The sequence below is a fragment of the Condylostylus longicornis genome, unplaced genomic scaffold, assembly GCF_029603195.1.
Source record: "Condylostylus longicornis isolate FDR11 unplaced genomic scaffold, ASM2960319v2 ptg000033l, whole genome shotgun sequence".
In the NCBI taxonomy this organism is placed as follows: Eukaryota; Metazoa; Arthropoda; class Insecta; order Diptera; family Dolichopodidae; genus Condylostylus; species Condylostylus longicornis.
In genome coordinates, this window is record NW_026578002.1 from 1,333,487 (window position 1) to 1,360,258 (window position 26,772).

Below are 26,772 nucleotides of genomic sequence, written 5' to 3' on the forward strand. Positions count from 1 at the left end.
CTATTTAATTTCGTACTTTATTCGCAACTTTATATTCTTTATAATTTAGAAAAGAAAAAACAAAATTAAATGATAAACTATTTGCTGCGTACTTATATAACATAATATTCTCATATTAATCAATCAATGTATATGTAGGCGCTTAATACGGGTGGCATATAAAATGTGCGCAGTGTACTTTATAAATTATATAAGTATGTATGTACCTAAAATATGCACGAGCTAGTTCTAAAAAGAATTTAAAAATGAAAAAAAAAAAAAAACTATAAAGTAAGCAAGAAATGAAAATTATAGAAAATTTTGTTTTGATGAAAAATCATCACAATCTAGTCAATAAATTATCATATCACTTTCAAATTCATAAAATATAATATTGTGATGGTAATAATATGATATGGTTAGATTTCCTTTGATCCATTACCGATCCCATATTGTTTTGTATTATAGAATATACTTAAAATATTCTTATATATCAATGAAATTTATATCTTTTTAAGATTTTAGCGTATATTATATGTATATGTATATATATTGGCTATATAATTATGAATATGTATAGTAGGTGTTTAATACGATTAGGTATATATCTACATACTTGCTTCTATACATAGCAAAGTGGTATGGCGATACTGCGATGAGTTGATCAAAAATGATTTTTCAAATTTTATTGTTCTCTTTTCACTATTTTGTTTTACATATCATATATATATATACATATATGTACATATTGTATGTCAAGATACTCGTATTATCTATATAAATTGCTTTATAGCAAATATTTTTTGTAATATATGAAAATTTGCCAGATGTTCATTTCATATATAAAAATAATAATTTAATATTTAGAATCGCTTTAATATACAAAAAATAAATTCGCAGTGTACTGCAAGAAAAAAAGTTTTGTCTCCATAACGCAAAATTCTGAAAACATTGTAGTTTTCTGATTTACATTTACTTTTAAAATTGTTATTGTTTAAACTTAAATGGAAACAAACTGAGGAATTTCTATATTAAAATAAGTTTGAGCTAATTAGGGCTTCTATACCAAAAATAAACTGTTAATTGCTTTAGTATTGATTGTATATATTTTTAGATTTGTACAACTAAGATAACAATGCATCCTGACCGAATTGTATCTCTCCTCTGAGTATGGGGCATGCTCCTGCACCACTCGCTCGGGATCCACCCTTCTGATAAACTTGAGCTCCTTATGAAGCCTGAAAGATCATAACTCCGCTGCCTTGAGAGCAAATTAGTCAGTATTTCCCTTCTCCACGCGAGAGAGCATCACTTTCTCTCAGAAGGTCTACTGGGGTCTCTTGGCCTATCGCAGCCCTGGAAGACTAGTTTAGCTCTCCAACAGTATGTGAGCAGAAGTGTGTTAGCCTTCTCCTCGTCACAACATTAGCCACCTCATTTCCTTATACGTCTACATAGCCTGGCACAGAGTGACGCAATTATGGCTACCTAGTTCGTTAATCTACTTAAGATAGCTTCATACTAACTCGGAGGACACAAAAAATAAGGACATCAGGGTTCCGATACTAGTCGATAGTAACTATCCGAAATATATTCATCTCCTGGTCCTGAAGTTTTATTAGTTCTGTGTTTTGTGTTATATGAATTGCGATATAGCAGTTTCTGTTACAAAAATTTAAAGCTATAAATTTATGTTACATTGTTATATACTTGAATTTTTAAAGGAAAGGCTATTATGCAAACTATAACAAAATTTCTGAATAAATTTAAAATTAATTTAATTAATTTATATAAGAGAATAAGGGCAAAAAAAGAAGCAAATTAAATGTATCGACCAAAAACACAGCAGTAGTATTTTTCAAAATTATTATTAATTAATATTTAGAATTATTTAGCCTGCTCCTACACAACCACTAATAGCAAAACAAATGTGTCTAAAAAATTCTAGACATATTTAACAAATTGCTTTAAGTGAAATTTGATGCTTCAAAAAAAACTATACAAAATTTGATCACTACGATTTCATTATTTAATAACCATTCTGTGTCAAGATGAAAAAGACGTTAGATACAGAATGAGACCTAAAATTTAATTTTGAAATGAAAGGCACTTTTAGATTTCAAATAAAAATAAAGTTATATTTGCTAATTTAGACTTTTAATCAAATAGAAATTTTATATTAGTATTCTATTTCAAATCTATTGACTCTTCAATATTTACATATGTCAGAATTTTCATTCATATTCACTCAAATTTTGTAATATATTTGTTCATTTAAGGTATATACATCCATACATATGCAAATGTATGTACTTACATATCGTTTCTTTGTTGTTAGTTTCATTATTCTTTTACTTTTATTGTATTCTTAGAAGACTTCTGGTAGACATTATGTCTGCTATAATAAATTTTCTATCATCTGTAATATTAGAAAATATTTTTCCAAATAAAACAAAAGAAACATAAATGGGGAGAAAAAAATTTTAATATCTGAATTTTTTTACTCAAAAATTTCCTGGGAAAATTCAAATCAACTTTTTTTTTTTTTTTTAAAAATTCCCAACGTGAGTTTCCTGTTTACAAATAGTTAAAATGCGCCTCTATAAAATGAGTACACGGTGCAGAATCTAAATAAACAAAAAAAAAATGAATGCATTTGAATCCAGAACAGTGTCTCTAAATATGTATAGATGAGTAATACATGTACATACCTATATATATATAATGTACATTTAGTTAAATGGACGTGTACTTAACATGTAGGTGTGCTTAAGAGAAACTAAATCTAAATGAAAAACCATTAAAATAACAATAAGAAAGAAAATCAAAAAATTACAAAATAATAAAAAAAAGAAAACATTTTCACTATTTTCATCCTATTGTTAATAATTTTCATCATATGGAACTATAGAGAGCAAATTTAAATAAGTGAACACAAATATATTCACGTAACATGCATGAATTCAAACCTTATATCGTATACACATTATATTTTTATATTGTGACTATAATAACAAAGCGTTTTTTTAGAAACTTTTTAAAAACAACTCTAAAACTCTACATTTTCGTTTTATGGATGCAAAAAGCTAGGTGCATTAATATGCACCACCGAATTTTTGGAAAAAAGGTTAACCACACACACAATACATATAAACAAATAAATTCATAAGCAATACCGTAAAATTAATTGCGTGTTATAATGATGGTTGATTTTAAAATTTAGTTCATTACAGCAATACCATATTGTGGAATTGCGATTCGCAAACATTTCAAAATAGTGTTAAATATTGTAAACGTTGTAATGCTGATACACAAGCAAAGATCTCATTTACCGAACACGTCAATAATTTTTTAAAGAACTGACAGACTAGCCATCAAATAATAATTTTTAAATTTTCATTTCAGTTAATGCATTTTAGAATTCTTTATGACAATTCAATTACATTTTTATTTTTACAAAAACCGTATTACTGCAAAATTTACACCGACGTTTTATAACACCAAAATATTATTCAATGAGAAACGGTTTAAGTTATGGATAATAAAATTGTGAACAAATGAGTTTAGTATTAGACCTTCCTATCTCAAAAGATATCTGCATAGCTTATAGTTGTCATGGTACTTAGTAAATTAGTTAATCAAACTTTATTCTATAAACTGTGATACTGTGCTCAAAATCGGAAAGATCTATGTTGAATAAAATGGGAATTATTTAGAAAGAAAGAAATCGAAAAGTTTTGAATTTCTATTTTTAAAATATATTCGTTCGGGTATCTCCGAATTGACAAGTTCAACTCTACTTATTCTAGTTTTCTATTTGAAATAATTTTTATGGTATACAAAATACATGTGTAGAAAAACTTAGATCGAATATTGAATATTCTGTTTTATAATTTTTGCTTGTTTTGAGTTTTTTTTTTTTTTGTGTTTCTATTAATGGAATAAATCATCGAGGTGAACACGATGAAAATATTGCAATATACAATTACCTAGCATACGCTATATTGATACAAACATATGCACGATAATATTCACTGCAAGTTATAAAAAAAAATATGTGTTTAGATAATTTTAAATGCATAATTATATTGTTAACCGAACCAGGAAGTGAATTAGAAATTAAATTTTAGTCGCTTTTTTTACTCTTTAATAAACACATAGTTTATATTTACGCAATTTAAGCACAGTTTTCTAACTAAAAAGTTGAAATTTTATTTACATACTTATGTAGATTTAGAATATTTAAATTTAATTTTTAATTTATATTAAACATATTTTCTAAATTGCATAATATTGCAAAGTGCAGTTGAGAATTGTCCAATCAAACTAAGGAGATTTCAATTAAATTTACTGAAAGTTTTAAATTTTTTTTTAATAATAAAAGTATTTTTAAGTTTTTAAGTTTACAGTTACAACAGGTTTTGCGAGGTCTTTTACGAGGTGTGCCCTGAAAAACAAAGAATATACACACAGTAGCATTCTGGGAGAATTTGGAATGCGGCCTAGAGACATTATAGGCCTGACTTTGTGGTACCATATACTGACTGGAGGGTTGATTACGGGGTAGTGGTTCCACAAAGGGGGGATTGAATTGCGGAAGGGCTATGCATGCAAGAGTGATTTACAGATGGTTCTAGGACTGTGGATGGTACGAGGGCGGGAGTCTTTTCTGAGGTGTTGGGGATAGAACTATCGATTAGACTGCCTGATGGCTGTATAATTTTGCAGGCAGAGATTTTGGCAGTGCTTAGGGTGGCAGAATTGGCCACATAGCTAAACCGGTGAGGGGATGCGAGGTGGCAATTTTTGTGGATAGTATAGCGGCGATCGAAACCCTCGCGTCCTACTCGGTTGGGTTGATGCAGGGGGGACACTTAGGGCACCTTGCGATATGTGCAGAGCGTGTGTTCAGGGTTCACAACGGGGTACGGGGTAATGAGATGGCAGATCGTCTTGCGAGGGCTGGGGCGGGCGGGGGTACTGACCTTGTGAATGGGTCGGTGCGACTTCCATATACTGCAGAACCGACTTAACGCAGCCAAGTGTGGTAATATTCAAATCTTCGTTTTTGTCTTGTTAATCTTTTGTTTGAAAATTGAATTTTTTGTATAAGCTGGTATAGTAAGATGTATTTTCGTTTAGGATTTTAAAAGAACATTGTTATACCGATATTAAAAAAATAGTATACGGTATAGTAACTAGTATAATAACATAGTATTTATATAAAATATAGCAGTTTTTAATAGCATTTTTACATAGACTGATTAATGATTTGTATATATAGACAAAAAGAAGGACGGACAAAATTAATAAAGGTAATCTATTTATTTAACCGATAATTTTGTATTAAAATGCAGGCGTTTAAATATTTTAAATGAAAATTTCCCATTTTTGCTCAATAAAAATCCTAAAAAAATTTTAAATATTTTTTTTTCTGTACTGTGATCTTCTTAACAATCAAAAAAATTCTTGATTTTATAAAATTTTTAAATAACTTTATTTTTTTGCATTATACCGAGAAAAGAATAAAGGAAAACTTTCCATTAACAAAAAAAAAATTGAATAAATTTAATTTTTCTATATCAAAGGTACTTAATTAAAATTCTGAAGAATTTTCCTTTTATATACGCATATTATAACATAGGTAAACGTACGTTCAACTATAAATAAAATTTTACGTGCCATATTGAAAATTCAATTATATAACTTAATAAACACAATCATATATAAACAAGAAAATATATACACACATACTTGTATTATTGAAATTGCAAAAATATGTAGGCTTATAAAACTATATACTAAACAATAAAAGTTTGGAACTAAATTAGAAACAAAACTAATTGTGGGAAAATTCTAAGATCTCAACAATATGTTGGATAAATAAAAATAATCTTTATATTAAAAATGTTAAATTAATATGGAAATTAAAAAATTTTCCCTTCTTTAATTTAGTATAGCAAAAAAATAAATTATTTTTATTATGTTTTCCGTTTTTCCTGTTTCTTTTTTTTTTTGGAAACCGATGATGTTAGTTACTTTTAACTGTTTGCCACCTTTACCATATAAAAACGTTTTTATGCAGATATTAAGGTATTTATTTGTAAATAAATATGTTTGTGTGTTTATGTAAAGGCCAAAATGATCGAACTTTTTTTTTTATTTTGAAACTTTTTGAAGTTTTATAATATTATTTATTTAACTCAGTCAAGCGATGTTTTCACTTCAATATTTAAAAAATAAACTTAAGGCACATGAAAAAATTTTTCTTTTACTGTTATATTTTTTCAAATGAATTATAAGAGAGAGAGAGAGAGGGGTAGAGGGAGAAAAAGTATTTTTTGTACCATATAAATTCACATAACTTTAATTTTTAAAACTTTAGCCGAATTTTAAAATGACAGGTGAGACATTTGTCACAAGAACAATGTTACTCTTTGTTTAATTAGCGTAAAAACAAAAACAGTGAACGACAACGGTGAACGGTTTTCGTTTCTAACTCAGAATAGTAGCAGGATAGCAACATTTTTTTTTCAACTGTTTATATACTTTGTATATAATGTTACACATATATAAAGACAGTGGTTCTAAACAAATCTCCACCAGTAAAATAAGATTTACGACTATTTTGAAGCCGAGGGTAAAATCCATGAGTAATTTCGCTTTATTCCGGTCAGTCTCTTTAAATGTTTGTGTATTCTATATATGTATTTCTCCGCAGAAAATCGTTCTAGTTCTATTTTAAACCTTAGACTCAAATCAACTATCAATGTGAACATTCAACTATCAACCATTAATGTTTACACATTATCTGCATAATACCGATCTAACGTCAATTTGACATATTCGTCATACGATATTAATTGCTAAATAAAGTAAAGGGCCGTTGTGTTCATTCATATTAACGTTCTTTATTTTCATCTATAATATTTTAATTGTATTTCATTGATAATTTGATATGGCCTTAAAAGTTTTTTAATATTATAAAGAAAAATATTTATTTTTACAAAAAAATAAAACTTCTTTTATAGAATAAAATAAAATTTTATCTCCACTAAAGCAGAACCTTGATACTTTCAATTTTTCATATGTATAGTACCAAATTTCATTTAATTTCTTTTGAATTACAATTATTGCTCAGTAAATTTCATTAAATGATTATACTTAGAAGCACATAAGAAAACTGACAGTTTGGCGGACTAATACCTCCCTAAAAATAGATTCTTTACATTTCTAAAAATTTAATGTTACATGTTATATGTAACAAGAACATGTTTTGTATGCAATGCGGCTAATTAAAACGGCAAGCTTTAGTACGAACACTACCAGCAATTGATAAAAAAATGTTAATATGCAATAACTATTCTTTAGTTAGAATAAAAATATTACTGAACCGCATCCTCTGGTTATTCTCTCTTTCGGCTAAAAGTGTGCTAAAACTGGATAACATACGAGTTTCTGTATAGATTTTCATTCTTACGAAGTTGAGAAACTTTCTCCACACATTTTAATAAAATTTATCAAGAAAAATAATATTCCACGTGAAAATCTGAAGCGTTTACCATACTTTTGAATACTTTTGAATTGAACTTTTCTTACTTAAGTAAAATTTACCATGAATCACTAATAACATCGAAAACTTTTTTATGTATATATGTTTTTGTACTGATATTATTGTTGTAATTTGTTGTTTTTGTTGTTATATTAATGTAGCTGTTATACACCTATAGGCATTAGAAAAAGGATAAAATTAACAGGGCGTGGTTTTTTTTTTTTATTTTAGTTCACTTCTAGCTTTTATTTTAATTTTTTATCTTTTTTTTGTTATTTTTTACTTTCTTTGTGTTTATTTAAGGATAATGCTACCGTCATAGCAGAATATCTTTATATATCTTAATACTATATACTTTAATTTTATGTACATATGTACATATATACAGTTATATACACACGAATTCAATAATGCCATATAAAAATTTGTTCTGTTACAGATAAGCAAAACTTCTTCCCTTTTAAAAATGTCTTCGATTTGAGATCTGCGTAACACACAGTACTTCGCATGAGATATATGAGCGACGGTTTAGATTTTTAAAGATATTCAGTTTTACATGAAACACAGTAATCGACATAAAGAACAACTTTTTTTTAAAAACTGTAAAATGCCAAAATAACATGGGCATCTGAGAAGGTTATGATTTTTTAATCATATTTTATAGCATATTTTTAAGGCTCCTTGAGTTCCATAATGCAGAAATTGTAATTGCAATCATAAATGCAAAAAGCATTTTATGGCAAAATTGATCTCCCCGAATTCGTGTAAAATACAGATTTGTAAGAAAAAATTACAGCTTAAAAAATATTGCTTTCATATGGAGAATGCTATACAATGTGTGCATATTTTTAAAATTTGATTGAAAATATTTTATTAAGTAATAATAATTTATTAAATTTATGTTCGAATTTATAGGATTTAACTTTTTTTAATCATCTTACCAAAAGCCGTTAAGCAAGCTCCACATTTTTTAAATTAAATTGATTGAATTTTCAATTGCATTCGGTCGAAAATTTTCAATAAATATTTTATAGAATTCGTAAATAAAAAAATGTTGAAATAGCTGAACTTTTTTTCATGTAATAACTTTCGTACCAATGATTAAAACTTTGGAAATAGGGTAAATTTTTTTAGTAGTTCACCAAAAATTTCTTCTAAAATTAATGTAAAAAGTTACCCATTGCATTTAGGACAGTCCTTACTCCTTAAAATGCTTTTAAAATTTTATCAATTGGAAAAATAAATATAAATGCGAATAAAGGATTTTAGAATAATTGATTAAGAGAATCCCAAAATTTTAGTTTAATTTGGTTAAGTAGCTCAAAGTTTTGCAAATAGATATAAAACCGTAAACCAGAATGTAAAAATAGTAATTGCAACTGTGTGACCCATCCAAAACCTATGCTACTTACAGAACAACTAAAACGATTAAAGTGTTCTTAAAATTTTAAATATTATAACAGACTCAATTAAATTTTCGGACAAGAGAATGACAAAAAGATAAAAATGGCTGAAATTTCGAGGCAATGTGAATATAAAAGTGCATGTACATTTTTTGTCAATAACTGTATTCAATAACGAGTTCATTTGAATATAAAAATTTTTTCATTGTTTTCTGATTTAATATACTGTCTATCTTCTGCGGCTTGTACATTCTTCCAATATTACTGTGCATATTATGTATATAGGGTAAATAACTACTTATATAGAGACATTCATATAAGTAATATAGGGTATATACTTATATGAATAAGTATGTGAACAATTGGTTTTTGAAATGAAGGGATCAGTAATGGATGAATATAAGGCAGACAAATAATAGCAATGGCAATTATATTAAAGTAACTGTAACAGAATATAAAAATTAACAAAAAATAAAAAATTTCTTATACACATTTTCATGACAGAAGTTTTCGCTATACACACACACACGCACGTGTTTTGTATTCTACATTTACTCAACGTAAATACTTGCATGTACATATGTATGTATGTATGTATATAAAACATTTTCTTTTATAATAAATGAAAGTTTGTTATTTCAGCGGTTTAAGTGAAAATAACATTCTAGAGGGTTGTTATTTTGTTTCTTGTTCACTTACCGCATATGTATAGTTTGTAAATTTTGTTATTTTTTTTTGTATGATAAAATTGGCTCCTTTAAATCCTTCTGCAAATTGTTTTAAATACATACATACGTACACTTTTTTATCTATAATATATAGGTACATATGTTTAAGTGCATGCACATTTCAACATTCACACATATTTTTAAGTACATATATGTATGTATATAGATAACAATTGAAGAGTAAAATAATAGATTTCAAAGGTCTTACTTATAGCCTTTTTTTATAGATTTTGTTTTTACTTTTTTTTTGCTGTGGTTTGATAAAGGACGAGCTGCGAAATAATAATATATTTGATCAATATAAGTATATATATAAGCATTTTACCTTTTTTGTTAAGTAATTTTTTTTTTCACCATTTTGTCATTATGGCTTTTCTAAAAGATTCGTTTTTGATGTTATTTTAAGTATTTGTATTAAAATTTAAAACATTTAAAGCCTTCAAGGTGACATGTGACAACAAATTTAATTTTATAGAATAATAGTAAATGGGGTTTTGTTTGTCTTAAAGCGTAAATTAACAATTTTTGTTTTTCTGCCACCATTCAAATTTTGTTGACATTTTAATAACTTGTCTCAGTATACAATTTCGTGTTTTTTGAGTTTACACACAAGATTAGTAGAAAGTCTAGGAATATTTCTTAGTGATAGACAGGATTCCAGAATAAAATAAATAAATTAAAGCATTGATAATATTTTTTAATATTTAATTAATCACTTTAAAATTTTGATTAATTACTTTAAGAAAAATTTCTAATTTAAGAAAAAATTCCATGTAAAATAAATCACTTCCCATTAAATTGTGTACAAAATTAAGATCAAATTATGACATTAAAAATTGCAAATATTGTAGAATTTAATTGAACACAGAAATAGAATTACTGTATTAAAAGTATAAGTAGAAAAGCTGGACATCTAGAATCTAATGAAAATTTTGAACTCATAGAAGTGTCCTTAATTTATACAAAAGAAAAAAATGTTGATAATAAATTATCTGTTTGCAAATCATCTGCACAACCATTCGCAACTTACCATGCTCGTTTCTATAATATCCTTATAGTAAAGTATAAAGCTGAAGATATCCCCAAGAGATAGGTCAGCACTTCCCGAACACATAGGAAACCCCGTCCTAAATAATTATGAGGCCGGAAAATTTTTATACTTAAGTTATACGTAAGTTTTTTAGAGTGTTTTCGTCACAAAAATTGAATAACTTTATGATGAATGAAAGTCCTTGAAAAACGTGTATACGAAATATTTGTAATTGCAAATAAAATTGAAAAATTGTAAAATTCTAATTTAAATTAAGTTGAAATTAAAAAATTTTTGGTGATATTCGATTTAATTTCAAATTAGATATAACGAAGCTCCCTCATTTTTTGCTTCTTTCGATATTTTGAAAAGAATAATTTTTATTTAATTCTTAGCATTATAGTGGCCCAAAAATTGTAACTGATACCACCCGTTTCGATAAGCCTTAAATATAATATTTAATATGTTATTATGTATATATAATTGTATTCATATAATTCCTATATTTATATACATACATATGTATGTATTTCTCGTGGAATTGTATTAAAGGCATTAAAAAAAAATTAAATCCTCAATTTAATTTCATCATTAAATATGCTGAAAAGTTTTACAGCATACATTAAATTTAATTCATTCAGCTTTTTTTTTTGTTGTTGTGTTCTTTTGTTTCCAAACTGAAATGTTTCTTTTTCAATGCACAAAAGTTAAAATATATATGTATATGTATGTATACATGATTGTATCTTTAACAACTTTTTGATGGGAAATATTGCAGCTGGTTTGAATTTTCAGCGTATAAAATTTTCACTTGCATATTTTAATGAATGATTGTTAATGCTTTTAGTTTTCCAACTTGAAGTTTTCTTTTGCTCGGTTTTTTTTTTTGTATGTAAAAACAAAAAAGAATTTTTTTTATATTGTTCAAAATATTTACACACTTCATGTACATATATAAATGTTTAGGAATATATTATGTATGAACATACATACATACTTACATAACTTAATATTTCATAATTATGTGGGAACAAAATATTTGGTAACTCTAAACTTATAGTCAATGCCTTAAAATATATAGACATGGATAGTTGTTAATTATTGAGTAAATATGTATGTATGCCTACGTTCACATTATAATACAATTCCTGTGCGCATCATAGTACAGGAATACATATTTATATTTTATGAAATTCTTTACTATTAATTAATTAAATGTGAGAGCGGCAGATAGAATATAACTTCAATTATTTTCAATAAAAGGACGTCAACAAGTCCTAGGATTAGGATTGAGTAAACTGACAATTTTCGTACATATATCATAAATTGTCCTATCGTATTCAACCCCTACATACATATGTATTCTTTTGAAATCTCGTCACGACTTATAAAATATTTTATGTTTATGTTTTTTAGTTACTTAGAATGAAGATCACTATCTAAACATTTAGCTCCATTCTATTGGAATTGGCCTATCAAAAATTTGTGCATTGTATAACACAGCCTAATGCATGTAAACTTATTAATTTTCATTTTACTGACTAAATCCAGGCCTCGACATAGTTTATTGGATTCGTTGCTATATCCTCTTCTATATAATTCTAAAGCAACAATGACATTTTTAGTATTTGTTGAACTGATCAAATCATGATTATGTGATCAAATGTAATTTTGATTGAAAATGGTCTCTTGGTCCGTAAAAAACCCTCTAATCGATATACAAAATTAGCAGCACTTATGTTCTTTAAAGTAACCAGGCGCATGTATTTTGTATCATTCAAAAATTAAAATTTTTTGCAAATTTTTTTTTTAATACTAGAAAAATTTGAAATGCTGTAATAAAAATACTTGCAAAAATTTTATAAAAACCTGCCACATTGACAGCCTTAAATTACAATGAAAAACAAAGAAAAAATTAATAATTTTAAAATAAATTATTGTTGCCATTCTTACAAATTGCATAAATTTAATTTTCTTTTCACAAAATTTACAAAAAAAAATCATTCATTAATAAAAATACAAATGAATTTACACGATAAAAAATTCAGTAGCAATGAATGGACGAATCGGAATGTTAACAAAAAAGAAAGAAATTTATCTGATTGAAATGGCAAAAAAAAAAATTAAATTTGTATTTTTAAGCAAAGCATTTTATTAAATAATTTATAATAGTTCATAATTTTTATGTACACATATTAAGGTATTCATGGTATAGAGTTTGAACACTATAAGAACTTGTGAAGGTATTCAAACTCAAATAAATTAGGTTGCGATATATAATCAGGACATAAGTTATATATAGATGTTAGATTATTGAATTACGCTAAGTAAACCCTAATTCCAAGATTGTGATGTGATTGTTGTTTAATATTGTATTGTGCGCACGAACCATGACTGTACTATACAGTACTGAAATATGACATCCGCTGTTATTAATCGTATCTCGACCACATTTATAAAAGTTAACAAACCCACTCTGAACATCCTTAAATTATTTAAGTATCGTAATATTTTCTACAACACGATTTTAGACTAAAATCATTATGTAACTTGAATTTACTTATTTTCCCTTATTTATAGTGCACATCTAAGCTACCATTTTACTTTTTACACTTCCCATCACTTTATCTGTATGTAGATGAATTAAAATTGAATTTTTTTCCCTCCCAATAAAAATCCAGCTTTAATATTATAAAATTAATTTATAAGTCATATTCATATTTTTTAATTTATTGCTAATAATAATATCGAATAATAATATCGGAAATAAAGTACTAAAAAATCATAATAAAATGCTATAAAAAACGAGAAGCAATAAAAAAAGCAAGAAAAAGCAGAATTAAACCGAAAAAAAAAAATAAAAGAGTAAAAAAATAACATTGGAGTGTCAATCAAAATGAAAATGAATTTAATATAAAAGAGGGTATTAGGTGGGCGGGTGGGTCATAAAGTATTCAGGAGAAAATGACAAAAAAAAAATAATAATAAATAAAATGAAATCAAAATAAAAGAAAATATTTTTATAATAATTGATGGCCGAAATTTTAATAAAATTTCATATTTTATTAAAAGTTAAAATGCTAGACATCGCATCGGACTTGGATAAATGCTTTATTCTTCAATATGGAAAAATCCTTTAGGCAAAGTATAAGTTTCAGGTAACAAAGTTATTAATTTATTGTTGTTGCAACTTACATGAAATTACGATGTAATTTATCTGAAATAACTTTTGTTAAAATTTTTCATTTCGGTAAAGAAATTTACATTTAAAAAAATTAAAAATTAATTAAAATAAGAAAACAATTTACAATTTTAAAGTGACAATTTAGTTGGGTTTGTTCATTTAAATGATATTTTTTTTAGTACACGTGATGCTATTGAGTTTAAAAGTATAGATTTATCCGAACTTTCCTTACAACATTGTTTTAAGACTGCCAACTCATTATGATAATTGAAATCACCTAAGCAAATTCAGAAAAGTGACTTCTTTTCATCTCTGCATATTCTAGCCATTATGTATAACACTACGTGCATACTTTTAATTATAACTTTTAAATTATTTGTATGTGATTTATCAAATACTGGCGGAGGTAGCCCGATGTGGAAGATAACCGAAAAGGGCGCTCACGCTTTCCTATAAATTCACTTAATAAAATTGCTTAAAACATAATTATAGAATTAGAATTAAAAATAGAATATTGTTTAATTTTTGTAAGAGTCAAATATTTCCGGTGAAATGCCTTTCTCATATGCTTTCCATGAAAAAATGCAATAAAATTAGAAAAAATAATAAAATTAAAGATCTTATTAAAAATGAAGATACAATACGTTTTAGTAAATCGCAACGATTAAGGTGGGCAGGACATGTTGTGCGAATGAATGAATATATGCGACAATATATAATTTTACAAAGCAGAGCCACATTTAATCGCAACAGAGGAAGGTCGAAAACAAGGTGGGAAGCCAATGTCAAAAATGACACAATTAAACTTCAAGTCAGAAACTGGAAAATAGAGGCTAAGAATCGAGAAATATGGAGGCAAAAAGTAAAGAAGGCCATAGCTTACCTAAAAGCTGTAGAGACAAATAAGAAGAAGATTTTATATTTATTTATACGATTGAAATATGTGCATATAGCCGACGGTATTATAAAATATCTCCATTTTGCTATTTTAGAATATTTTAGCAAATTCCTCATTGAATTTTGTGAACAATATGTTATATAATACTCGAAGTGCGTGATGTGAACAAGCGAGAAATTAATTCAAATTACACTCTGGCTACGGTGATTATACCACTTAAAATAACTTTTTTTGACAGTACCAACGGGTCAAATGTATACCTTAACAAAATGAGAATATGTGAAAATTTTGTACAACTTTAAATAATTTGCATGTGAAATCATTAAGGTTTTATAATTTTCTAAATTCATATTTAATTTTATAATTAGATGTCGCTAAATGACATACTAAAATATTTTCATAATAAATTAATAACTTCAGTGGCTGGCTTAAATTTAACACATTTATAAACTTAAAAATCACTTCGAAAATAAAAATTTTAAAAATATTTAAATAAAAAAAAACGAAATGCTTAATAAAACAATTTTCTGATTGACATTTTATTTTTATTTTTAAAATTTAAATTGCATAAACACTTGAATTAAAAGGAAAATAAAATTAAGATCAACCCTAATAACATGAAAATTTATCGTTCCTCATTTTGATCATTGTTTGCCATGTGCCTTATATACAAATATTTTTTTTAACAGAAAAACATTAACGAAGCTTAATAAATTGGGCGTTTATGTAAACTAAAAAATGCATTTACCAACATTGTTACAATACTCCATTACTATCATTGTAATTATAGACCAAATATAAGACTTTGCACATTTCTTCCCCTAATCCACAAAATAAATTTTTTAACTCATCTATAATCTATATACATATATACACATGCATATACTTATACTCGTATATTTATATACTTACATGTGACGAATAACGATTATCAACATCTCAATAATCAAATATGGTTAATTTTCTTGTTGGAAGTTCATTAAAATATTTACTAAAGTAGTTACGGCGTTAGGCCATTATATAAAATATTTCTTAAAAAAAAAACACTTCGAATTTTTGATTCACTAATAGCAATGCAAATATCTATGGTGTGAAACCAATTGCACACTCTAAAAAAAAAAAAATTATTTGCTTTTTGTTGAGGGTTAAAAAGTTTGTAATGTTCAATTTAAAATTTGTAAAATTTATGTTAAACATTTACACTGAATCCCGTATAACAATTTTAATACAAAACGAATTTTTTCTACTTTAAATTACAAAAACGTTATTTTGTTGTTTATGTTCAAGTTCTTATTCGGATGTTAACTAAAAATTCATATTTTTTCCTACATGAGGTAACCAATTGTTCGTCTCTGTTCTATTTTTGACATCTTGTTTAAAACATGCTGTTGTACTTTATCCTTTATACGTTTTCCTTTCCAAACAGAACCAAAACGGTGAACGCCAACGGCGGACGATTTTCGTTGTTAACAGTGGAACTGCAAAATCAACTGTTCAGTACTTTGCAACATAATGTCACACATTCCTGAGAGCAAATGATTTAAAAAAAAAAACCGCCAACAGTAAAATATGAATTTAGACTATTTTACCGCCGGCGTTTAATTTCGTGGCGATGATTTCGCTTGATTCTAGGCAGTTCTATTTATACATACCAAGGAAGGATTTTCGTCTTTTTGGTATTGAACCGTCGAGAAACTGAATTTGCAATCACTAACTAAAAGTATGAAGTTGAAAAGGAATAATAAAATTTTCTTAATTAACGAACCAATAATTGTTTTACGGTTTTATATAGCAACCATGTTAAAAAACATTTTGTTAGCCGTAGAGCATAGGATGAAAAGGTAAGCAAACATTATTTCCTTTGTTATTTGGAAAATGGATTAATAGAATTTTTCATTCCCTTTTGCAATTCTGATTTTATTTTAACTTCGATAAAAATTTTTCTTATTGGCTTTTTGAAGACTTTTCCCCTATTTGTTATTACAGTATTTAGAAAACCAAACTTTCAACCATATTTTGGTTATTTTAAAGATTTTAATGTATTTTTTTCTTTTGTTTGTATATACATACAATGTGTACATAATAATTTATATAAGAAGCATTTTATATGCAGCCAATATTCTACTGAACAGTATATTTGTTTTGTAAATAAGCAACGTTCGAATTAAAATGTTATTCAACATAATAAAAAATGTTTTAAGACTTGCATTATTAAAATATTTATTTTAAAGATTAAAATATAAGAATATTTATTAATAATTAATTAACTACAAAAAATTTATATTAAGGTTTCTATAAAAGATTTCGGGAAATGCAATTGAAAATTTTTAATAAAATTCAGTTTGAAGAATTTTTATTGTCATTTCTAAATACATAAATGAAATTCATGTCTGTACTTAAGAAATTTGAAATTCTCACAAAAATTTTCTGTTCCAATTGATAGTTGTACATATAATGTAACATTTAAAAAGAATATGGTGCTTCAGGATCTACGTCGCCTATATTAAAAATGTGTATATTTTAAAATTTTCGTACTAAAGTTGTTGACTAAAATTTTCTCAATTAATTTTTTTTCTTATTCTCTGACGTCTAAATAAAATGTCACGGTGCAAATGTCAATCAAATTTTTAAATTTCCTGAAAATAAATTTTAAAATTCGATATTCAATATAGCTATGTATATTCATTGAAATTAATACTTCATCCAAAAATTTCAATTTTTATTTTTAATCATTGATCTAAAATACACAATTATATAAAACCAGATGTTTGTTATACATACATACATAGTGAAATTCATCAAATCCTTTTTTAAATATTGTTTTGTTTTTATGGTGTTGAAAATTTAAATTAGAAAATAATAACTCAACTCCAAATACTAAGCTCTAATTATATAATCAAAAATGTTACAATCGATTTATGAAAGGAAAATTTTCTTGTATGTTGTAATCTAAATTTGTTTCATACACATTTAATTTCATGCTCTTTAAATATACAATATTCTCTAAATTTCTCTGAATCTAGAGCGCTAACTTATCCACTCATAACTCTATAGCTGCAAGCCGTACATCTATATGGGCTTTATTATTTGATTATACACAACACCTTGTTGTATGTTACTAATCTATACCTACAACCTAGGAGCCAATAGTTTTTCTATATTTGTTTTCTAATTATATTATTATTTTTCTTTACATGTTCTTTCCATCTGAGCTTGACTGATGGGTTACTTCGATGTGTTTTGGATTGACATTCTAGAAATTGACAGTGAACAATCTAGACTGTGCTGGTGGGTTTACTAAATTTTTATTTGTGAAATTTACATGTACAGGTTTACTTTCATTTATTTTCCATTTACTTTCTTTATTTTCCATTTGCTTGTCCATTTATTTATGTATATTGTTACTTGCTTTTTGTATATTCCCAAACATGAGGTCCTACTGCCAATATTGCTGTATCGTCGGCAAATGCAGCCACAGACAACCCCTAAATCTGGCGAAACCTGCAACGTACTAACAAAAAAGCCTATAAAGACACCCATAATAAAATTTTTTAATGATAGTATAATCACCTTTACTTATAATTAGGAAAAATTTTTAAATTCTCCACATTTACCTATAAAATATTTTAAAATTAAGGTGAATATAAAATTAATTTTTCAAATGCTGGTAGAACAAATTCGAATCGTCATCGTAACATTTTTTGGTTTTATATTTAAAGTACGTATATACTTGTGTATGTGTGTAATATCTAAATATATAAATATAAATACATATTGTACGTTTATATACATACAAACATTTCAAATGTCCTTAAAGAAAATTAGATTTTTGTCTTAAATTAAAATGTTAATTTTCTTATATCTATATACATATAAAGAATATTTTTTTAGATTTTATGTTTTAAATTATTTTTTGTGTTTTTTGGTTTGTTTTTTGGTTTGATTACAATTTTATACATATTACATTCATGTTAACACACATATAGTAATACAAGTATATGTATGTATGTACCTATGTGTCATTTTTCTTTATTTTGATTATCCTTTTGAAAAAATCCTTTGGGCTATTTATAAAAAAACAAAAATTTATTTCAAATGACCACCCATATGTTCTCTCTAAACATTATTTCATAATCTATATATATACATACATACATACAAACATTCTCATATATTAAAATAATTATTATTTTCACTCAGTATACTCAGTCCTAAAGAATAAGTTGTTAATATGTATGTTTGTATGCGAAATCCAAATATAGTTGTATGTTTTTATTTTTTATCCTATATATAAAATTGATTGTATCAATTTTCATTCACAAGTTAGTAGAAATTTTATCTCATAAAAATCATAACCACATTTTTATTTATTTGTATATATATGTATGTATTTCTGTAAAATATATATAAATATAATATTTCTGGTACGTACATATACATATATGTATGTATACAATGATATTGTATTGTGAAATATAATTTATTCTAAAATAAATTTGTTTTCTCTATATGGCTGTACAAATGTATGTAAATAATACAGATTTGCTATTTTAATAGATTTACATAATACCTATATAGTTTGTATAGTTGTATACATATGTATATGAGTGTGTATTTCAGTGAAATATATATGTTATGTGATTTGTAGTAACTATGATTGTTTTTAAAATGTTTGTTTTCTGGAATAATATTATTGTGGCCTCTGTAAATAAATATTTTAAATAAGCGCATAAAGAGCCATATAATCAACTTGTGTAAATATTTTTACTTTAAAATATCCATAAACATATGTATACATGCGATGTACATATGTACATATGTATGTGTAGTAGATGTCCATTTGTAAAATATTACAATGCTATTTAATGTATGTAAGTGTATATAAGTATATAAAATACTTATTTATATAGAAATACAATCATTTAAATATTGTGCGACAAATTAGTTGTAAATTTTTTGTGCCGTTGGTGGGAGCATATTTTTTGTTTTTTTTTTCTCTCTATACATGTTTCACAATGTTGTCACAATATTATGAAAATATTTTTAAAATTTATCACCTTTGTGAATATTAAAATGAATAAAATAATATTTAATTTTATTATTATTACAAATTTTAATTTCAAATTAATTAAATAGAAAAATAAAAAAATTTATTCTTATATAATTATAGTATAACTACGAGTATAAGCTCACATTTAATATATTTTTCACAAATTTATTTAGCATTAAAATTTTTGACGAAATTTAATAGCATGTCATTAAAAATGGAGTAATTAAGTTAGAATTTTATAAATTTCATGTAGTTTTATATTTATGTATATACATACATACATACATATTTGTACGTCTTTTATTAATTGATTAAAGGGCATTTTTTGAGTTAATAAAAACATGATGGGGTTACACACTTAAATATTGCTTAATATTTCTAATCAGCCTTGAAATTTCTTTTTTTATATCATAACTGATTTTCTCAGTGAATAAGGTTTACGGAAATAAAATGATTCTGTATCTATACTTATTTCACTAGCGTTTTTATTCTAGGACTATCCGAAGAAAGTTACTGTAATACATACTATGTCTTTATTAACACAAACTGCTATAATGACATGAATTTTGATTAGTGAAAATTTTTCATGTTATAAAATTAGTGGCTTTATTTAATATTTTCTAAATTATCCGATTTCACTGTGGTCTCCACTTCTATTACAAAAAATTTGTATTTGTATTATAAAAAATATTTTAATTGATATGTAAAATGACATGCTGATACTCACTTGTGTTAAACGCTGGTTAATATAATTTTGAAAATTGATTTGTCATTGCCCTTTTTTATCAATATAATTTTTTCAATGGAATTTTCTTATTTTTTCTACTATAAAGTGATTGAACTGAATTGCTACAATATATTTTTGAGAAAAACATTTAAAATTTTAATTTAGTTTAAAAGCTTGAGGAGTTTGAACTCATGTGGTGGCGCTTTGGTTTAAAAAATAAACATAATTTATTAGTTCCAGAACCTACATTATTGTTTACCCCCAGAATTTTTGAATAGAAATAATGAACCCCGAATTTCATGAAGTGTATTAACTTATGCGAAGTTTGATTTAAGATATCCAATATAATGAAATAGTGAACTTTTGTCTATTGATTTTTGCATTTAGATTTGACAAAAAAATCAAAAATATTGTTAATCTAGTATTTATAAATTTGACGACGGACTTCTATTTGCGGACTGAAACCGTAACATTTTTTAGAAAATTACAAACTCTCTGAAAGTCAAAACTGATCTATTTATTATATAAAAAATATTCAGCGCTAGCGTGTTAAAAGAATTCAAATATAAAGTTTGCGATATTAATACATAAGAGAGTAATTAAAATTTAGAGTAATTAAAATTTCACAGCATATAATTAATTCACAGAATATATGGTATAAAACTACGATGAAATTCATAATATAGAAATGCGAACAATTAAGCAGCAAATTTCTTTTTTATTATTACATTGTTGCAACAATTTGTAGTATTTTAAATATATTTTCCATATCTAATGCCACGGAAACTCAACTCAAATAAAAACTCAATTAAATTTAATTCATAATGAATGCTATTAGTGTAAATAATTATGATAATGGCTGTGCATATACAATATATGTAAGAATGTGTGTGAACTTATGCAATTTTTATTTAATTTTTATAATTAATTTATTTCTTATCAAAAAATTTAATACATATTATAATCACATTAATATTAGAATATTTTGAAAAAATAAACAATATCTAGTTAATTGAAAATTTTATCCTAAGGACATTTTTATACTATAAAAGTCATTATTATTACATATATATATACATACATATATACAAAATACTTTATTTATATTTTACATGTAATAAAACAACAATATCATCCAACTTATCCAATAAGATGATGAATGCATAAACTCTTTTCTAATGCAATATCATTGATTTGTTATTATAAAAAGTACCTATAATTATGTTAAATATAATATATGTGTGTATGTATGTATATAAGTTTATTAAACTTGAAAAAATATTATTATTATCGTATTAATATTAAAATTATTGAAATATTTTTTTTATACTATTATTATACAAATCCACATAAGAATATTGAAAATTACATTTTATTTATGAAAATCTTATATAAGACATTCTCTCTTGAAAAGCTTATTTAACATGCACAATCACATGCATTATATAGTGGAGATATGGTGTAGATGTGAAGTTTAAAATATTTATATATGTACATTTATAACAAGGACAAGCATATTTAAATCCCTGTTTTTTAAAATATTATTATTTTGTTCAATAAAATTATGTCTTTATATAATTCAGCTAAAGGCTATATTATTATATAAAATAAATTAATATATGCATTTTATGAATGGTCCACAATTTATTGATAACAGTTATAAAATGAGAATGCATACAACAAAACACCAAAAGAAAAACAAAAAAAAAAAATTTAATAAAGAAATGCTCAAAGTTATTTTGGTTGAAAATCATTCAATTGAAAATTATCCTTAGGGAATTTTGCACCAATTAAAAGGTGGTCAACCAAAAGAAATTAATTTGACCCATCATTCATTGTGTTAAAATAATTATGATTCTTTGTGGTGCATAGTCACTTGATCTTTTTTTTTTTCTTTCTGATGCCCTGTAGAAAATTTTTATTTATTTTTTTTTTTCTTTTCATATTATACGAAATAATTTTTAAAAATTTATTTTAATATTTAATTGAACTGAATATATAATTAACATGCCCATACACCATATTGAAGTGTTAAAGGGTTGATGAATTAATTTTTTTTTCAGTAGTTTGGAGCTAATTAAATTTTATGAGAAAAACGTTTACAATTAATTATTTCATAGCTTCCACAGATTCAATAATTTTTGCAAATCTATAATGGAAAAAAAATGATTAAAAATTGGTATAACAATAAAATTTTTGGCTTCAGGGTATAATACTCCCATAGGTATTATGCATAATATTGCGATGTGAATTCGTTTCATTTAAAGCTATATGACATTCCAAATTACAGTTCTGAAGTAAATGAGAGCACTTTGTAAATAGAACGTAAAAATTTTTTTCCTTATTTAAGTACGAAGGTAAAAACTAACTTATAAATTTAAATGTGAAAGATTTCACAATCATAAATACGCTAGAAATGTTAGATGTTTGATTACTTTATGGCTCCTTAAAAGGAACAAAGCTTAGAGCTTAAAGATTTTGATAAATTTTTTTTGAAAATTTAATCAATTAGACTTTTTTGTAAAAAATTGATTTCCTGTGTTATGAAAACATTTTCCGTCGGGACGCCAACTACGTTATATCACACATTTAAAAAATACCTAAATTTTTTAAGCATAATTTGTAAGGATTTCGAACTCTTTTCCAATATCGAAAAACTTTTTTTGTCATTTAAAACACAAAATTCCTAATAAATTTACTGCGTACAACATAATTAAGGCCAAGCCGAACTTGAAGTTTTTTTCGTATTTTATATTTAATATTTTTTCAAGTAAGTGGTTTGAAATTAGTTCGACACGTGAGATTTACATAATGTAGACAACTGAAGTTGTATCCTTCTCGAAAGCTTTCAAAATTCCTATTTTCCAAGCCTGTACTGACAAATATTGCTTACAGCCTCTTTTATAGTAAATCATCCCCAAAAATATTAATTATATACATTTTTATTTAGATCTGTTATGAATACAGCCGTTCTGGTGAAAGTTCCACATCTTGGGTTCATGATTTATTAAATTTGTAAATTTATCACTTTACGATCTTGGCGCAGTATCCCAGCAATATTTCACTTATTCAACACGTATTTCGTTAGAGAAATATAATTTTCGGTCTTACGTCGCTGAGTACTTTTTTATAAAAACGGAGCATACATTTTCGATTGCTGTCGTTTTTATTTTTTAGTAAAATAGAAATCAAAATTTCAACCTTCACAAAAAAAAAATTATAATTTAATTCTTAAATTTTATCAAAAAATAAAAACTTTTATTTTCAAACCCGTAATAATTTTTAATTTGTTTATTTAAAACTCTTAAGATTTTGCTGACACATAGCTAATTCCACTTTTCCTATTTCGTATTTTGTTATTCTTAACAAACAAAAAAAAAAATGTCTATCCCGTTTTAATTTTAAAATAGGAAGTCAATTTAAGTCTTAAAAACTTAATTTAAACGATCATCAAATTAATTTGTACTCATATGAAACGTCATTTAGTGTGGTATATTTAGCTTACACATACATTTACAGGGTATGTATGTTACTTTAACAGCTCAATAGTTTTTGACCCAAATTATATTTTAAAATTTAATGTTTGCATCTATATTCAATATTTTTAAAAGACTTCATTAAGATTCGAACATATTTCTTGCTTTCCTTCTTAGTTAAAAATAAAATAAAATTTGTCGCATTCAAATGCAATTAACAAAGTATACAAGTATAATTAAGGGTGATGCTATAAGATCCCATAAAGATTACGCTGTCAATGCGATAATTTTACCACTTGTTATATAAAAAAACAAATACGTCACAAACTCAACCATTAATTTCAACTTTTATATTAGTTCCTCATAATATAAAAATTTTCAATAAAAAATTAATGATTTTAAATTTAAAAGAAACACTTATACAAAATTAGTCAAAATCTCATGGTTCTTGTCAAAAATGATTAGAAAGAAATAAATTATTAGAACTCTTATATGGCTACTTTCAGCTACTTAATGTATAACTGTAATACTGCGCAGTAATAATAATTTATGAATTGTTTATATTGAAAATTATTAAGATTATTTTGATAACAATGCGTTCATAAAACCATTAAATAAAAATTAAAATTTTTTGTAATATGAGATGCAAAATTAATATGAGGAAAGAAAACTAATATGAAAATCCCAAATTTAAATCTCGGAGAATAGTTTTAAAAAATTGTTGTAGGAATACATAAATCGCATATAAAATTTATAATTAGTTTTGTTAACTTAAATTATTAAAATAAATGCCGTCGGACAACTTTTTATATGTACATAAAATCACATTATGTAAAAATGCCCTTAACAAAACACAGTGGAATCCACGTACGAGTATGCCAGATAAATTTTTAAATTAGAAAATTTTGTAAATTGAATTTGAAAGTTATTGAAAATTTTTAGGAAAAATTATATATGCACATAATATAATCTTTTAAACTACAACGCTTCTTTATCTTCAGCACTAAAAACGAAATTATTACACAAATCGAGTAAAAACGATTCAAAGCACTTGAACACAATTAATTTTTACAAATTCACAATCGCTCACAATTTTTATAGTTCAACTTATTTCATTCCGAAATACTCCAGAGCAAACAAGAATAGTTTGTAAATGGGATGTTGCTAAAAATTTGAAGCCATCTGCCGGAAATTTGTACAAAATTGCATTCTCCAAATACTCATCCTCTGAATTACTCCTCTGTATAGGCTAATGTAGTTTGAAGTTTTATACTTCTAAATTGTTAAATGTTCTAAGGCTTCAGGACACACGCAATTTTTAATTATGCAATTTTACCGTTTGATTGTAAATTCAATGCGCCCTCATTAAAGAAAATTCTAAACTATTACTTTAATAAAAATCAATTTTGTTGCATCAAATAAAAATTGTAATTGTGTCGAATCAAACAGAAAATTGCATATGGAATGTGAAGTGTAGGGTGTTATGTACCCTTAAATGAAACACTATATTTAATTAATACAATATTACTATAATTATTAAGACATCTTTTATTTTCTTCTTATTTTGCCAAAAAAATTATAATTATCACAAATTTACAATTTATTATTATGAATATACAAAATAATTAATGATAGAATTACCACTCCAAAATTATTCAATAAAATCAAATCTATCAAATTTATCATATTTTCTTTAAATCAAATAAAAAATATAATTGTCGAACTTGTTATGCCACACAACCAAATTCAAATTTTCAACATCTTGAACTCAAATTGTTAGACATCAATGAGTAACGTATTTCAGCTGACATCTATTTCCCTCTAAAATTGATAATCCGATCAATTAACACATGATTTTTCAGCTTTCATCCAAAACATTTTCAATTGTACTTTTCAGCAAAACCATTACTCAAAACACAACAACAACAATGTTTTTTATTAAATCATGTCGAAAACAACCAACAGTATGGTTCATTTCAACAATCAGAAAAATTTTCTTTTATTGCTATAATGTTTCATGATTTTGATATATTTTCACTTTAATATTATTCTTTTTTTTTTGTTTTTTTTGAAATTTATTTTAGAAAGACTTTTTTAATGAAAAATAAAAAACAAAGAACTTAAAATTTTGAAAGATGTTGAATGCAGAAGAAGAAGAAGACATCAACACGCAATTTGGGATTTTCTTTAATTTTGTTTGGATTTTCTTCAAATGACTTGAAGCGGTTTAGACATTACGTGCTGTCGTAAGTGAGGATACCTTCAGACATATGCATCATGTATGTACATATGTATTTTGTATTCTGTGAAAGAAGAAAATTGTCAAAACCTTAGAGAACAATACGTGGCACCGATTTTCTTCTCAAATTTTTTTTTTTTTTATAGTTTTACTTAAATTTCTAAATATTTTTTTAGTTTTTTTTTTTTCATTTCGTTTTTCCTTTCATTCATTCATTTTTTAATTTTTGCTTATTTTTCCCATTTTTTATGACTAATGATCGGCCTAATGTTCATGTCATGTCAAAATTTCTAAAAACAACTTGTAAAAAATGTAATATAATTAGTGTGGTGAATAGTGTAAGGTGCATTTCATATTGAGCAAAGTGATTTAAAAGATTTTAATTTTTTTTTTTAATTTTGTTTTTTTTTTTTAATGAAAGAAATTCATCATATGCGATCTTCTATGTATGGAATTTTACTGTATGTATGGAATTAAATTTGCTTATAGCTCCGCGAACATTAAAA